General features: G+C 34.0%; 1 protein-coding gene across 3 annotated transcripts in view; it reads right to left on the bottom strand.

Moving 5' to 3' along the window:
* FUT9 (fucosyltransferase 9) overlaps positions 1-12,233 on the bottom strand; it is a 167,920-nt gene that overhangs the window by 83,508 nt on the left and 72,179 nt on the right. The gene's annotated exons all lie outside the window — the stretch shown is intronic.

Genomic DNA, 12,233 nt, shown 5'->3' with positions numbered 1-12,233 from the left:
GATGATAACACATTTTTCACTTTTGATTTCCTATACGTTTGTCTTTCTTCTTAGAGTAGTCAAGGCATCCGCCTGACATGGGATAGATGAGCACAAGATACTCAGTTTCTATCATCCATGTTGATGGATGATTTAAAGTTAGTCGATGTTAAGAAAAAAGGATTTCTAAATTTATATAGTTCCCTCTTACATATAATATAAAGTCTGGGCTATAATTTAGATGTTTTGCCAAGATCCTGAAGATTAACAACTTCAACATAAAAAATTAAGATGCTCGCTGTTTTTTATTTTTCATCTTGAGGTTTATCAGACAGCATAAATGGCTACAGATATTCATGAAATTTTATATAAAGGAGTTTTGAATCTTGCAGAAAGCAATAGGAAGAAAGCCATCTGTCTCTCCTCATGAGAAATATCAGTAGTAGAGAGAAAGAAGATCACTTCTTTCTTTGTGGAAGTGTCTGCCACAGCTCTAGTTTTCTTCTCTTTGCTTCTGGAGGCCAAACCTCTGGCTGGTGTAGCTTTAGGAATTACTAGTTAAGTTGAAAGAATTCTCAAGGTTTGCCTGTGATTTTTGGAATAGATGACTGTGCTGAGTCATCCCATGCCAACACATGGTGACCTAGGAGTGTCACATGGGTCCCCTGGTACAAATAAATCCAGTCTGCAATCCCAAATCTTCCTGGGTATGTGTGGCATGGATAATGGGTTGAGAAAAATTGAGCCTACTAGAAGCAAAATGGATCAGCTACAGATGTTTTTGAGGTTTTCAGCTTTAATCAGGTTAGAAGAGGGAAGTAGCAAGCTATCTAAGAACAGAGACCTTGATGGGCCTGAATGCCAAGATCTAGAGCAGCTTGAATTAGCAGGGCCATTAGGCAGAGACATAGCTGAAGAAAGAACCAATTGTGAGATATGTCAGCAGCAACAATGGGACTGGGCAGTCTCCCTGAATGGAAGCAGTAAGAGAAGGTAGGCTTCATGAAGGAGGTCTTGTCTGAGCTGCAGATAAGGACCGAACATTGTAAGGAGAGAGGGCACTAGTGCAAAAGCCCTAGACAGAAACAAGCATGGCATATTCAAGAGGAAACAGATAGGTTGTATAGTGACTCACGGCACAGTGTGGTGGTGGGGTGGGGAGAGAAGTAGACAGGCAGGCATTGGCCAGGTCACATTGGCATAGGCCATTGTAAGGATTTCAGACTTTATTCATGATACAATGGAGGTAAGAGAGTTAAAGGATCACTTCGAATGTTTTATGCATAGTAGACAAGCCTGGAGAAAGTAGCCAATCTAAGAGTTACTGCAGTAGCTGAGATCAGAGATGATGGTGGGTGTAAGTTTGGTGGTGGTGACAACAAAGAGAAATATTTGGATTTGTGATATATTTGAATAAAGTATAAAATCTTATTAATTAATTTCACCATTTCACAAACATGCACTTTTGAGCCATCATTATAGGGGAGGTTATTCTTTTTCTTTAGTAAAGGGTCAATTTGAACAATAAAAATTGTATAGATATTTATGTAGAATACTTCAGCTGATTTTGGTAAAATTCACAAAAGGGAAAACCTGGAGACATACTTACTTTTTATAATTGTTTTTAATTATTGTTGAACAAATCGATTATAGTATGTGATTAAGAAAAAACACTATATGACATTTATAAATAAAAAAATAAGGAAATAGACAAATGGGGCATTACTTACAAAGAAGAAAACTTTACAGGACTCTGATGTTAGAAACATCTCAGATATATTAAAAATTGAATTCCACTAATAAGAGTAAGTTCCTTAATTTAATTCACCAGATGTAATTGAACGACATTGGATTTTGAACCAATAGAGACAATTATCTTATGTAGTTTATAGTAATAAATGAGATTTACTTCCAGAAAAGGTCATGGGGCCAATTCCTGTGGCTGTACTTTAAGCAGAATTTTATGGCTTCAGAATTACTGGACTGGGTCCTTAAGTCTTCTTTAATTTAACATACGTTTTTCTAAATGTGTTCTATATAACAGTCGCTAGGTGCTATGGCTGAAAGGAGGACTAAAACACTCTCCTGCCCTTGAAGAGTCCATAGTCCAGGGAGGAAGAGAAGAAAGAGAAATGAAGAAATTTGTACAAAATGTCTGGCTAGAGCACAAACATAGCAGCATTCAATTTTATGTGGCTAAAGCTTAATAGAAAATAGGTTGTGTAAAGAGAATGTTGAATGACAACTAGGCAGTGCACTATGAGCAAAGATAAGGAGAACAGAGGTAAAATAGTTTGGGTCTAAAAAGTAATCTGGCTCTATTGGAGCAAAGAGATAGGCAATGTGATGAAGCATGTGCAGGAAGTAGAGCAGATAAATGGAGGCTCGTCATCGGAGGGTCCCTCCGGTCATGCTGAGAGCTTGAACATCATTAACACCAATAATAATAATACCACCTAATAATAAAAGAGTGCTTCCTCCATATTAGCCAAGACTGTAAGAGTTTATATACATGTTTTCACTCAATCCAATCAACAAAACTATGAGATATTATTTAAGTTTTAAACAAGAGGAATATGAAGCATTGACAGTTTAAGCAATTTGTTCAAAGGTTGAACAAGGTTGCACAGCTTATAAATGGTGCAGCAAAAGGGGAACCCAGGCAGAATGATTCCAGAGTTCCACTCATGGCCCCACAGGTCTCCCATCAAGATGGGGAGATTTGGCTGTAAGGGATTCATTTTGCATAATGTACATGAAAAAGGACATACTTTTTTTTTACAGTACAAAATGTTGATTTGCTCTTTATATTAGGTAAAAATGGGAACGGGTACCCTGAACCTGAAAACACAAAGCCAAGTGAGGAAGAAAAGGAAGAGGAAGAAATGTAATGTTTCTTGAGCATTTACCATGGGGCACTTTCTTGACTAGATGGTTTAATGGTCATATTCCTTGGTTCGTATCTCTGCAGAAGCTGGAAATAAAAGCATGACTATGGGAGAAGTGTATGGTCTATGCTTACTTCTATGGCTCTTTAGTTATTTCATCATCTGAATTATTTCATGGATTGGGCTTTCCTCTTTTTTTTCCTCTTTATGCAGCTGGCTTGGTTGGTCTGTCCTAACCCTATTCTTATGGGCATATGACAAAGATCCTTGTGAAGTATGGGGAGCAGGTTTGGGCTGATGAAGAAAGCTAGTCCTGACTGATTGTGGACCTTCTACTTACTGAGTTGCTTGCTGTAGGAGACATGAGATTAGTAGCACATAGAACCATTAACAAACAGTGTCTTGAGTACTTTATAAATATCCTTATGCTTAGAATGCAGATTATTATTATTATAGAAGATGCTTGAAATTGATTTGTCCATAGTTATACAAATATTTTATCTACAGAAGTACTCTCTAATGTGTACTTTTTTTGAGGGAGGGAGAGAGGTTGCTTTTTTTCTCTTAAAACTTGCAGAACCATTCAGGGAAAACTATTTAGCTTCTCCCACCTGGGGCCTGAAGTAGTACTGGAAACCTCATTGTGCATTCTCCTGGGAGCATACATTTTATTCAAAGATTTAGGGAAAGGAAATTTATTTTAAAATAGAGATATATTGTTAATAAAAGGCAAAATGTATATACATTTTAAAAGATTTATTTAACCAAACATTTATCGACCCTATACTATGATAGATGCTACTCTGCTTGTTGGGATTAAAGCAGTTGTTCCCACATATTTAAGGTTATCTTATGCCGGTTAGTGAGGAAAGAACATAATATGCTTTAATATGTGTATGAGGAATCTTTTTTTCCCAGTTTTATTGAGAAATAATTGACATATATCACTGTATAAGTTTAAGGCATACAGCATGATGGTTTGACTTACATATATTATGAAATAACTACCACAATATGTTCAGCTAACAACCATCATCTCATATGGATACAATATGAAGAAAAGAAAAAAGAAAATAAGAAGAAAGAAAAATGTTTCCTTGTGATTAGACCTCTTACGATGTACTCTATTAACTTTCCCGCATATATAGCAGTGTTAACTATAGATTTCATGTTGTACATTATATCTTTAGTACTTAATTATATTATAATTGGAAGTTTGTACTTTTCGACCACCTTCCTTCAATTGCTGCTCCCTCCACCCTCCACTTCTGGTAACAATAAGTCTGATCTCTTTTTCTATGAGTCTTTTTTTAGATTCCACATATAAGTGATATCATGCAGTATTTGTCATTCTCTGTCTGACGTATTTCACTTATCGTAATGCCTTCAAGTTTCATACATGTTGTAGGAAATGGTAGGATTTCCTCATTTTTTATGGCCAAATAATTTTCCACTATGTACATGTATACCTCAACATTTTTTGATCTATTCGTGCATCAGTGGACACTTAGGCTGTTTCTATGTCTTGGCTTTGTAAATAATGTATGTATGAATGTGAGGATACAGATATCTTGATTTTCTTATTCCTTTTTTCAGAAAATTTGTTGCTTGTACATATAAACACTACTGATTTCTTCATGTTAATTTCATATCCTGCAATTTTTTAAAACTTGTTTAGTAGATCTAACAGTCTTTAGAATTTTCTATATATAAATTTCATCTGCAGATAGAGACCATTTTATTTCTTCCTTTTCAATTATGATACCTTTTTTTTTCTTGCCTGATTTATCTAGGTAAGACTTCCAGTATTATGTTGAATAAGAGTGGTGAGAGTGGGCATTCTTGTCCTGTTTCTGATCTTATAGGAAAAGCTTCCGATCTATCAACATTGAGTATGTTGTTAGTTGTGGGCATGCCATATGTGACCTTTATTATGCTGAGATATTTACTTTCTTCACTCGATTTGTTAAAAGTTTTTGGTATGAACAGATGTTGAATTTGGTCAAATGATGTTTCTGCATCTCTTGAGATGAGCATGTGATTCTTTAATTTTGTTAATATGGTATATCACTTCGATTGATTTGGATATGTTGAACCAGCCTTGCAGCCCAGGGATAAATCCCACTTGATCATGGCGAATGATTCTTTTAATGTGCTGCTGAATTCTGTGTACCAGTATTTTATTATCTCTATATTTATCAGAGATATTGACCTGTACTCTTCTCTTCCAGTAGTGTTCTTTTCTGGTTTTGGTATCAGGATAATGGTGGCCTCTAGAAATGAGTTTGAGAGTGTTTCCTTCTATTTGATTTTTTTAAAGAAGAATTTGAGAATAATTGGTTTAAAAAATAATTTAAACGATTAGATTACTGATTCGGTCTCCTTACCAGTAATAGGTTTATTCAGATTTTCTATTTCTATGGGGAATCTTTTTATGGAATTCCATTTATGAGTATTTTACCTTCAGAATCTGGAAAAATACATCATGATCATTTTGGTTTAGGCACAAGATTAGCAAACTGTGAACTAAAGAGACAGATGATAAATACTTTAGCATTGCCAGCCAAGAGGTAAAGCCAAGGATATTCTATAGGTACTCGTCTATTACACAGTTTCTGTCACAGCTCCTCAACTCTGCTGTTGTAGTGTGAAAGGTGATGTAAACAAATGGCTTTGGCTGTGTTCCGGCAAATCCTTATTTACAAAACCTAGCAGCAGTTCAGATTTAGCCACTCTCTGGTTTAGGTCATATAAATCTTTTTTTTTTTTTTTAATTTCACTGAAATATGGGTCTAAAAGTGGTTTGATTTTCTTCTATCTTTAAATCAGTAAAGTTTAAGCACTCCATTCCTCATTTGTCTAGCATTGAGGTGGACTTGGTGTAATTAATTTAATGAACTTGTGATGTGACAGGGCTGGGAGAGACAGGCCAATCATTAGCCCAGGGGCTTGTGGTGCACAGGATGAGCACTGGGCTAAGGTCCAGTGGCTGTTCCCAAGAATCAAGTGCACTTCTTGCTTGTTCAGATGATGTTTTGATTTCTGATCCTACTTGTTAAAACTCTCCCTGGAAGAAGAATCTGAAAATGGGAGATAGAAAGTAAAGTCAAAATAAAGATTTTATGACACTTATATTCATCTTCAGCTATTCTCACCCAGAGGGAGATGCCTGGCTTGGACCAAAGATGGGAGAGATGCCAGATGCGTCAACAGATGGTTCATGACACTATTTCTTTCCTTTTTTGTCTATGACAATAACAACTAAAAAATTGGACACTTTTCTTTATAAGCACCTGTTTTAAGAGTGTTCAATGAGATTGAGCTAGGCAGGTGGGATAAAAGAGGGTTTCTTATAAGTTATTATTGTCCTTTGAACACCCCCCCTTCCCATCTCATACTTCTGACAAAATTGGAGAAAGCTTTGAGAAGGCAGAGGAAGAAAGAGAGGGAGAGAAGCAAGGAGGGAAGAAAGAAGAGAGGTAGAAAGGGAGAGAAGGGAAGGGAAGTCTGTGACTATTTCTTTTGAGCTTCAAGCATACTATCTTTGGTCAGGCTCCCAGAACTCTGAGGGCATTAAAAGTTGGTTCAGACTTTCTCTCTTTTTTCTATCTTTTGGATTACTTCCATTAGAAGAAGGCAACAGTCACTGGACAGTTTCTCCCAGTGTACTGCAGAGCCTAGAGATAACCAATGTTGCAAAGGTTAAGACCCATTGGTCGGTCCCCCATAATCCTATCTGTCTAACATTAATAAGCACAAGAATCATCTGAATGGCTTATTAAAAACAGATTCATGAACTATATTTCCAAGAGATGCTGATAAACAGGTGTAGGGTCAGGTCCAGAATTCCCATGTATAGCCTTTTTTTTCCCCAGTGGAATTTGTCGCAGGTGTTTGGGGGAAAGCTTTGAAATATCACAACTAGATAAGTTCCAGAATGTTTAAAACAGTTGAATAAAAGGGACTATAATTGCACAAAAAGTAAATGTTTTGCCGAGTTTTAATTATAAAACCTAAGCTGTAGCTTTATAATTCAGACTGAAGTCTCTCAGGAAATCAATAATCAAAATAATAAAATTTACCATACTATGTTTTTTATAATCAACAAAGAAGAAATGCTAATAAAAATGTAAATAGATATTTTATGCTATATCAAGTTAATTTTGAATTATATATTTCTGTTTTTCTAAAGTTGAGTTTAAATTGATGAAAGATTTTTAAACCAGAATTTCTAATTAAATTCTCATCCTCAAATAAATAATGTTCTGGAAAAGAAACATAATTTATTCTAATTTTATCTGCAATTGCTACATTAAATACAATGATTTGCGCTGTGTATTGATAACATGTGATTTATGAATAAACCAAGTTATTTTTAAAAAATGAAATACATTATATCGTTCAGAATGGAGTGCTATTTTACAAAAAGCTGTACTCTGACTCGCAGCATACACGGAAAAGCTTTTTGCTTTAAAATGCATTCATCTTGTTTTGAATCATTTTAAAACTTGAATTTCAGGATGTTAGTGGCCTAAATAAGGGTAGCACATTCTTCTGTCCTTAACCCTAATCACAGGTGAGTGCTTTATGATTATAAATAGATACTGATTCTACTAAGCAAGCCTGGAAGAACCCAGATTACCTGATTCAAACTTTGCAAATACTCTGTACTCTTCCTGTTCTTTCTTCTCAATCACACTTAGGAAGTATTTTGGGGGGGAAAAAATCCATCCTACCAAAACCATTTACATTGTACAGTTTTCTGTTGCCAAAATTTTGCATGAACATCTTTCATATATGGACCATGTTCATATATGCACCTCTAAATCTACATTAACATGGGAAAATTAAAATAAACTATAAAGCCATTATTCATATAATTTGATCTAAAGAAATGTTTAAATATTTACCTTAAAAATGAAAACACTATAAAGGAAAAAGAGCTAAGATACAGAACTTAAGTTTTCTACATTAACTCTGTCCTCTTCATTTTATAGCTGATCCACTCTGGTGACTGGGTTGGAAGAGACCCTCAGACTTGGATTTGCTGAAAGTGTGGAGCTGTAAACTCTGGACAGAAAGCAGGAACCAAGAATGCTCTGATCACGACCACTCTGTTCATTATTGATACATTTGTGCTACAAAGTCCTTTAAAAATACAAATGAACCCTATTAGTATACTGACTTTGAGATAAACTGACTTATTCAGACCGATCTGGAAGTCCTTCTAAGCCCTTAGCTGATTAGCACTCCTGCCTTCTCCCTTGGTAGATTGAATTGTGTTCTCAGAAAGATTTGTCAAGGTTTTAACCCCCAGTATCTGTGAATGGGACTTTATTTGAAAATAAAATCTCTGCAGATGTAATGAAGTTAAGATGAGGTCAAACTGGATTAAGTCAGGTCCTAAACCTGATGACTGAATGTTTTTATAAAGAAAGAAAAATTTGGAGACACAGAGACACACAAGGAAGAAGGTTACGTGAAGCCAGATACAGGGATTAGAGTCATGCTGGCACAAAGCAAGGAACTTCTAGAATATCTGGCAATGACCAGAAGCTTGAAAAGGCAAGAAAGGATTCTTTTTGGAGACTTTGGAGAGAGCCTGGACCAGCCAACACTTTGATTTTGGATTTATAATCTCCAGAATTTTGAAAAATAAATTTTTGTTGTTTTGAGCCACCCATTTTTGATAATTTGTTATGATGGCCCTACAGAATTAACACCTCCTTCAAATCTGTAATTTGGATTTGGGTTAGGAAGAATATAAATTTAAACTTATCTCTCTGGTGTAATATAAAGATGTTTTTCTTTCAAATTTGGTATACTGAGGGACCACACACTTAATTTTTATGTGCTATTTAATGTGGTATCAAACCTAACTAAGATTTAATGGTCCTAGACTTCAAATTCAGGGAGTCATATGTAAATTTAAGCCTATCAACATATACAAATCTAAGTTAAAGATGACTGTATTGTAGTAAAGTGTGTCTCAAAAGCAGATTCATGGTCCATTTGGAGGAGCTTTCAGAGAAAAAAAATATATAACTCTTCTTAAGGAGAAGTACCTGACCACGAAAATCTTATTGGTTAAAAATAACCAAAAGTAATGATAGGTCCTAAAATTGCATTAAATGAAAGAGAAGCAAGTATTAGAAAGTTATTTCAGTAAAAACTATAACATATATAAATTTATTCTGTTTAATGAATGATTTCGACCTAATGGTATGATTTAAAAAAAAAAAAACCTTTAAAAAGGTGAATTTAGTTTATTTTTGATATGTAGTTTTATTTCTGATATATAGTTTTTATTCTGTCACTTTAATGAATATGGTTATGATATATGTCATCCTTTGAAAATACACTGATCATTAGCATACATCATTTTCAAAAAATAAATAATGACTCTGACAAGAACACCATTACCTGCTTCTAAATAAGGATGTAATATTAGGAAGCTTTTATCAGAATATAAGTGGCACAATAAGTCATAGAAGGTTCATTGTTTTACTGAAATACCCACCAAATTACCTTTTGAGGTTTTACATACGCATATTCACACACATGATATTAAATACACTGAAATAACAGTCAAATATATCTTGATATACATACTCTTCATTCATCATAAGCTAACACGGTATTAGTTCCCGATGACACTGACCAAGTAGAAAAGGTGAATTTCTAAGTATTAAGACTATTTCTCTTCTCCCAAGGCAAGGAGAGAAATTGTGATCTCCTTAATGAAATGATTGGACATTAAATGTACATTTTTAGTTTCTTAAAAATTTTTTCTTTGTTTCGTTTTTCTTCAAAAATTATTCTTTTAATAAAAGGGAGATACATATACATAAACTAGAAAAATTCGGTTTGTATTTATAAATTTACTCATAGACATTAATAAATTTCAAATTTTTCAGAATTGTGAACAATAAGTTAAAAATTGAAGTGATAATTAAATTGTTAGATATGAGGTATTTAATTATGTTAAGAAGTCACATTTGGTTACAATTATCAGTAGACATCCACAAACCATCTTTATCTTCCTTAACTTCCACTTTCACTTAAACATCAAATCCTAATCTTAACTTTTAGTGAATCTTTTTGCTACTTTCACTCTCACTTCTACTGCCACAACCAAGAGCCTGTTCATTTACACTAGGGCAATTACAATTTTTATATCTTCTGAGTCGTCTTCAATGATACTTCCTGAAATACAGGTACTCAGGTTAAACTCAAGCCATTCTACACTTCAAAATTGTTCTGTAGCTCCTCACTGCTGAGAAGCTAAAGTCCAAGCAGCTTAACATGACAAGGAAGATCTTCAAATTTTAACCCCCATCTTCATTTCTAGGCTTATCTATCATCATTCCTCATTATATGCTAGTCACACAAGACTACAATCCATTTCCCAATTATTTCATATTTTTAGATATTGCCAGGGCCTTTATCCATATTTTTGCTTTAGCTTAGATTCTTCTCGAAAACTTGTGAAACTATACTGATACTCTAATGCACAACTGAAATCTTTCCCACTTTATGAAGTTTCATTGAATCCTCTATGCTCCGATGGCATTATTTCATATCACTATCAAAGTATTTTCATTACTTTACCTTGTACTGTAATGAGTGAGTTCTCAATATTCTATTTCCCCAATAGATTTAAATTTTTCTAGAGTGTTAACTACATTATTTATAATGTATTCTTGGAGCCTAGAAAAGCACTTTAAACATAATATTAGTGATTCTAATTTATTCTAATGACTTCTAATGTGCCCATTGCTTTTAAAACACTTCCCTAATTTTCCTTAGATATCAGTTGTTTTTCATATAAATGTAAATAAACAGGATAAATAAAAATAAAAGCATGTTCCCCTCTTTGGTATTAGGTTACAAGTAATTGAACCAATCTTTGACCAACTTTAGCATTTGGAGAGTAAACTAACAAGTACAAGATGATTTATTGGTATTCCATTGACCCTTCGATTGCATAAAAATCTCAAGGGCTAGCTTAGAATTCAATTAATGAAAATTGCACATAAGGTACAAGATCGTTTTGTTCTCATTGAGTTTTTTAGTCTGTAGTAGATAATAATTACTCAACTTGTGTGCAGAAACACTGAATATTTCAACAATGAGTACCTCCTTATATGATTTGGTTTTAGAAAAAAATGAATGTTTCTGGTCATCAAAAGGCAGGCATAAAATGTATAAAATGATCTTAAATAATCTTTTAAAAATGCAGTCTGTATAAAACATCCTATCATTCTCTTCGTCAGTTTAAATAAGAAAAATAATTTACTGAAACAAGCGTGAGTTCTTAAAATGGCTGAGACACATTGTAGGAAAAACACTAGTTAAGTCTCTACAGCTAGAGTTTTCTTTCTATGACATATATCCTTATGTTGTAAGAAACTTCTGTGGCCTTCCCATTCCCTATAGGATAAGTTCCAGATTCCTCGGTATGGCCATTTGTGGCCATTTAAACTCTAACTCCAACCTACCTCACAAGCCATGTCTTCCACTATCCTTCTAACCAATGCCTTCCTAAAATCAGAGCCAATCCTCATTTCACAAATATCTGGTGTTCTTTGCATCTCTATCCTTTGTACATATTATTCCTCTTTCTACTTATCCTTGACATAAAGAACACCTTAAATATTGTCTCCACTGTAAAGATTTTCTTGTAGTTCTCTTATGTTTTACTTGTTCCTGGTATGTAACTCTGTCATAGCCATGTATCACAAGATTCTTAATTTTGTATGTCAGCCTCTTTGACTGAGCCAGAGGTATTTTTTTCAGGTCATAACTACATTCTATTAATTATTGTTAGTTTCTTAATTGTTGCATTTCCAATTTCTCATGTGGTCATTATGAATAACAGGGAGTCTAACAAATGGGGGGCAGGCATAAAATAATGGTATTTTATTCTCCAAATACATGAGTACATTTATTAGTATCAGGAAAAGAATGCAAAGTTCAACTGGTATGTAAATTTTATATACCAGTGCTTAAATATTCAGGAACATTGTGATTTTGTATTTTCTAGTTCTCGTATAATTTTGAAGGAAGCATTCGAAGTATTAGATCTATGAATGGAAACATTGGCAACTGTTCTCTGAAGTGTTAATGAGATTCTGTTTCTGACATTTTAATAAGAAATACAAAGGGTAGAATTTAAAAGAAAAAAAAAACTGTAATAGCATGTATAGTTTTAACTTCAAAAGGATGAAATTATCTTTCTGTAATAACACCAAGTCACACATTCCATATGTGCATGAATTCAAAATAGTAAGAATATTTTAAGTGAGGCACAAAGAGATGAACTGGCTTGTCTATTCCCACAAATTGTTGTGAGTTATTTTTAGT

The sequence above is a fragment of the Rousettus aegyptiacus genome, unplaced genomic scaffold, assembly GCF_014176215.1.
Source record: "Rousettus aegyptiacus isolate mRouAeg1 unplaced genomic scaffold, mRouAeg1.p scaffold_m13_p_1, whole genome shotgun sequence".
Classification (NCBI taxonomy): Eukaryota; Metazoa; Chordata; class Mammalia; order Chiroptera; family Pteropodidae; genus Rousettus; species Rousettus aegyptiacus.
This window is presented reverse-complemented; position numbering and strand designations above follow the sequence as displayed.